The following is a 5,334-nucleotide window of genomic DNA, read 5'->3' as shown; positions in this document are numbered from 1 at the left end:
ACATATGAGGTATCAGTGTACTCAAGATAAATTGCCCAACAAATTTTAGGATCCATTTTACCCTGTTGCCCATGTGAAAATGAAAAAATTGAGGCTAAAACAAAATGTTTGTGAAAAAAAAGTACTTTTTCTTTTTTACAGATCAATTTGTGAAGCACCTGGGGGTTCAAGGTGCTCACTATGCATCTAGATAAGTTCCTTGGAGGGTCTAGTTTCCAAAATGGGGTCACTTGTGGGGGAGCTCCAATGTTTAGGCACACAGGGGCTCTCCAAACGCGACATGGTGTCCGCTAACGATTGGAGCTAATTTTCCAATCAAAAAGTCAAATGGTGCTCCTTCCCTTCCGGGCCCTGCCATGCGCCCAAACAGTGGTTTATGACCACATATGAGGTATTGATGTGCTCAGGAGAAATTTCCCAACAAATTTTAGGATCCATTTTATTCTGTTGCCCATGTGAAAATGAAAAAATTGAGGCTAAAACAACATTTTTGTGGAAAAAAAAAGTACTTTTTCTTTTTTACGGATCAATTTGTGAAGCACCTGGGGGTTCAAGGTGCTCAATATACATCTAGATAAGTTCCTTGGAGGGTCTAGTTTCCAAAATGGGGTCACTTGTGGGGGAGCTCCAATGTTTAGGCACACAGGGGCTCTCCAAACACGACATGGCAACCGCTAAATATTCAAGCATATTTTCCATTCAAAAAGTCAAATGGCGCTCCTTCCCTTCTGAGCCATGCCGTGCGGCCAAACAGTGGTTTATGACCACATATGAGGTATTGGTGTGCTCAGGAGAAATTGCCCAACAAATTTTAGCATCCAGTTTATCCTGTTGCCCATGTGAAAGTGAAAAAATTGATGCTAAAAGAAAATTTTTGTTGGAAAAACTGTCCATTTTCTCCTTAAACGTTGCTTTAGTTCCTGTGAAGCACCTGAAGGGTTAATAATCTTCTTGAATGTAGTTTTGAGTAGCTTGAGGGGTGCCGTTTTTAGAATGGTGTCACTTTTGGGTATTTTCTGCCATATAGACCCCTCAAAGTGACTTCAAATGTGAGGTGGTCCCTAAAAAAATGGCTTTATAAATTTTGTTGTAAAAATGAGAAATTGCTGGACAACTTTTAACCCTTATAACTTCCTAACAAAAAGAAATTTTGTTTCCAAAATTGTGCTGATGTAAAGTAGACATGTGGGAAATGTTATTTAGTAACTATTTTGCGTCACATAACTCTCTGGCTTAACAGAATAAAAATTCAAAATTTGAAAATTGCAACATTTTCAAAATTTTCCAATTTTTTCACAAATAAACACATAAATTATCGACCTAACTTTACCACTAACATGAAGCCCAATATGTTATGAAAAAACAGTCTCGGAATTGCTAGGATACATTGAAGCGTTCCAGAGTTATTACCTCATAAAGGTACAGTGGTCAGAATTGCAAAACGGTGCATTCGGCGCACACCGGCGCACCTTCAAAAGTGCGCAGCGCACGCTAAAATCCTACTAGCGCACGGCCAGCACACGGTCTGCGCACCCTATGCTAAAGATAGGGTGCGCGGATCGCATGCAGCCGTGTGCGATAGTAGGCTGCGATGACCGGATGGGGCGGGCAGGGGGCGGGGCTTAGTGGCGCCGAGCGCTGCGTGGAAAATAAGCTAGTGTGAAACTAGCCTTAGGCCATGTGGTTTTGCAGGCGGCAAACCATTTCTGGTTATCGCTTCTCGGCCTTTTGGCTAAGATCAAGTGTAGTATCTGCTCTTATCAGTTTAATATCTGATACATCCCCTATCTGGGGACCATATATTAAATGGATTTTGAAATTTACTGTTAAATTTTGAATTCATTTATATATGAATTTAATGGAAAAGGAACAATTTATCTGGCGTGTTATTTGAATGTTTGGCCTACGTCCCCCTGTCTGAGAGTATTTTAGTGGCTTGTAGCAGCTAGGTGCGCTGCTTGCCTGCAGTAAAGAGAATGTGTTCCATTCATGGAACACTATGATGGGATGTGTTCCATTCATAGAACACTGTGATAGGATGTGTTCTATTCATGAAACACTTTGACGTGTCACAATGGATCACTGGAACAATGGGACCACGTGTCACAATGGGCAGCCCAGAGTCTACACCAGCTGGGCGGTAGTAGTCAGCTTCAGTCTGCTGAGGGAGCCTCAGCAGTCAGGTGGGGAGGGGTATGCTCGCTCGTTGGTTACAATATCCAGCACTTGGAGAGTTAAGGCAAGACATTTCTTTTAGGGAGCGTAGAGGGGTGTAGGAGCAGTGTTCCTCTGGCCTCTTTCCTAGTATTGAAGCGCGTTTGAACGAGAGGGGAGGGTGGTCTAAAATGGGTTGGCCTGTGCAGTTTAAAAGCACGTGAAGTCCAGGGAAAAGAAAAAAGCAGCTGAACTGTGCTTTTGTTATTCGCCCTGAGTTGGTTCAAATGTATTCCTGAGTATAGGCTATGGCTCATTCTCCACAACGTGTCTTTCTTAGGCCATGTGGCCTTGCAAGCGGCAAACCATTTCTGGTTATCGTGGGTCGCCCCCGTCCCAGGGCTGTGGGGTACTCGGTACCGAGCCGGTGTCAGGGGAATGTGTCACAGCAGCGATGACCCGGTCCGTGGCTGTGGGTGCCCAATGAATTGGCCGGAGATGTAGTTATATTACAGTTTATATGAATTGTTCGTGACAACAGCTGTGGTGCTTGGGAAGTGTGATGTTAAGCCAACGCTGCGTGCAGATCCACTGGGACTGATGGTGTATGCAGCAAAGGTGTTAATGCTCCCCACAAGCGGAGCTGTAGTCCCAGGGCAGTGTAGAAGAAGCAATGGTGGGGAGGCGTAGATGGTGTAGGTACAGGCACTCAGATGTAACGGTGCGGAATAACTGGAGGACACTAGGACATGCGGTTCCAAAGCTTTACTCACTGTTTGCAGTTCACACACATGCCGGCCTCCGCACTGTGTTCTCCAGGTCGGGGCTCCAGCCAACCTCCAGGCAAGATAGGATTCTCCTTCCCACACTCCGCCAACATGTACCTTCCTGAACGACTCCTCCAATGCGCCTTTAGGTGCGAAGCACTCCAGTACTTAGTTACCCTGGAATGCCTCTCTCTAGGTGTTCCTAGTCTCTACTTTTATGACAGACAGCTGTAGCCTGCTTCGGGGAACTCTAGCTCCAGAGTCCCGGCTCACTATTAAGGTGCTGTTGTGTCCCAAGTCTATGATGGGAGCAAGGCGTTAGCGGCTCACTACTCCACCGTGTCTGTTGCTGGACATAAAGATCCGATCAACCTCGGGGACCAGGCCCCGGCCTTTGCGCTCTGGACTGGAAGGGTTATCTATCTTTCTTCAACCAGCTTCCCACCGTCCTTCTATTCTCCTTCGTTCCGATCTGTTCTATCTTTCTTATGGAAGGTCAGGTTATCAATCTTATTAGTCTCTTTCTCTGTCTTTCTCGTGCCAGCAGCCCAGATCACTGGGACCTGCTGCAGCACGTCCTTCAGACATCCATCTTCCTCCCTCTCCAACTCTGCTCTACTACTCCCCTTAACTCTCACTCTTCCCACTCTTTTGTGTCATCTTACTCCACCCTCCTCATAGCACATCTCGTGTTATGAAGCAGGGTTCCACGAGGGGTGCTCTGCTACCCCCAGCCTGAAGCTGTTAGGTGGCCCCACTGAACTATCCTGTGTGTGGAATGCAGGTGTGGAGCGTGGTCAGGATTTCCCACCTTACCTGGATGGTGGGGCACTACACCTTAGGAGAAGGTGCAGTACCTCTGTGGCGACTGAAGCCTAAGGGGCGCCACAATCGCTTCTCGGTTTTTTGGCTAAGATCAAGTGTAGTATCTGTTCTTATCAGTTTAATATCTGATACGTCCCCTATCTGGGGACCATATATTAAATGGATTTTGAAATTTACTGTTAAATTTTGAATTAATTCATATATGAATTTAATGGAAAAGAAACAATTTGTCTGGCGTGTTATTTGAATGTTCGGCCTACGTCCACCTGTCTGAGAGTATTCTAGTGGCTTGTAGCAGCTAGGTGCGCTGCTTGCCTGCAGTAAATAGGATGTTTTCCATTCATGGAACAATATGATAGGATGTGTTCCATTCATAGAACACTATGATAGGATGTGTTCTACTCATGGAACACTTTGACGTGTCACAATGGATCACTGGAACAATGGAACCACGTGTCACAAAGGGCAGCCCAGAGTCTATTCCAGCTGCGTGGTAGTAGTCAGCTTCAGTCTGCTGAGGGAGCCTCAGCAGACAGGTGGGGGGGGTATACTCGCACTTTTGTTACAATATCCAGCACCATGGGAGTTAAGGCAAGACATTTCTTTTAGGGAGGGTAGAAGGGTGTAGGAGCAGTTTTCCTCTGGCCTCTTTCCTAGTATTGAAGCGCGCTTGAACGAGAGGGGAGGGTGGCCTAAAATGGGTAGGCCTGTGCAGATTAAATGCGCGTGGAGTCCAGGGAAAAGAAAGAAGCAGCTGAACTGTGCTTTTGTTATGCGCCCAGAGTTGGTTCAAATGTATTCCTGAGTGTAGGCTGTGGCTCGTTCTCCACAGCTGGTGTCTTTCTTAGGCCATGTGGCCTTGCCAGCGTCAATACATTTCTGGTTATCGCTTCTCGGCCATTTGGCTAAGATCAAGTGTAGTATCTGTTCTTATCAGTTTAATATCTGATACGTCCCCTATCTGGGGACCATATATTAAATGGATTTTGAAATTTACTGTTAAATTTTGAATTAATTCATATATGAATTTAATGGAAAACAAACAATTTATCTGGCGTGTTATTTGAATGTTCGGCCTACCTCCATCTGAGTATTCTAGTGGCTTGTAGCAGCTAGGTGCGCTGCTTGCCTGCAGTAAATAGGATGTGTTCCATTCATGGAACACTATGATAGGATGTGCTCCATTCATAGAACACTATGATAGGATGTGTTCTATTCTTGTAACACTTTGACGTGTCACAATGAATCACTGGAACAATGGGACCACGTGTCACAATGGTCAGCCCAGAGTCTATACCAGCTGGCCAGTAGTAGTCAGCTTCAGTCTGCTGAAGGAGCCTCAGCAGACAGGTGGGGGGGTATGCTCTCTCATTGGTTACAATATCCTGCACCAGGAGAGTTAAGGCAAGACATTTCTTTTAGGGAGTGTAGAGGGATGTAGGAGCAGTGTTCCTCTGGCCTCTTTCCTAGTAGTGAAGCGTGTTTGAGCGAGAGGGGAGGGTGGCCTAAAAAGGGTTGGCCTGTGCAGATAAAAAGCACGTGGAGTCGAGGGAAAAGAAAAGAGCAGCTGAACTGTGCTTTTGTTATG

General features: G+C 45.7%; 2 non-coding genes and 1 pseudogene across 2 annotated transcripts; all 3 read left to right on the top strand.

The window, feature by feature from the left end:
• The first annotated feature begins 1,712 nt into the window (after positions 1-1,712).
• Positions 1,713-1,912, top strand: LOC141072589 (U2 spliceosomal RNA). The gene has a single exon (XR_012226709.1). It is a non-coding gene; the product is annotated as a U2 spliceosomal RNA (small nuclear RNA).
• A 1,899-nt stretch (positions 1,913-3,811) lies between these two features.
• On the top strand, positions 3,812-3,928 carry LOC141072591 (U2 spliceosomal RNA; annotated as a pseudogene).
• A 703-nt stretch (positions 3,929-4,631) lies between these two features.
• LOC141072585 (U2 spliceosomal RNA) lies at positions 4,632-4,827 on the top strand. Its single transcript, XR_012226707.1, has one exon. It is a non-coding gene; the product is annotated as a U2 spliceosomal RNA (small nuclear RNA).
• The last annotated feature ends 507 nt before the right edge of the window (positions 4,828-5,334 follow it).

The sequence above is a fragment of the Dendrobates tinctorius genome, unplaced genomic scaffold (assembly GCF_039654945.1).
Source record: "Dendrobates tinctorius isolate UK_male_01 unplaced genomic scaffold, ASM3965494v1 ptg000276l, whole genome shotgun sequence".
Lineage (NCBI taxonomy): Eukaryota > Metazoa > Chordata > Amphibia > Anura > Dendrobatidae > Dendrobates > Dendrobates tinctorius.
The sequence above is the reverse complement of the archived record's forward strand: the minus strand, read 5'-3'. Positions and strand labels throughout refer to the sequence as shown.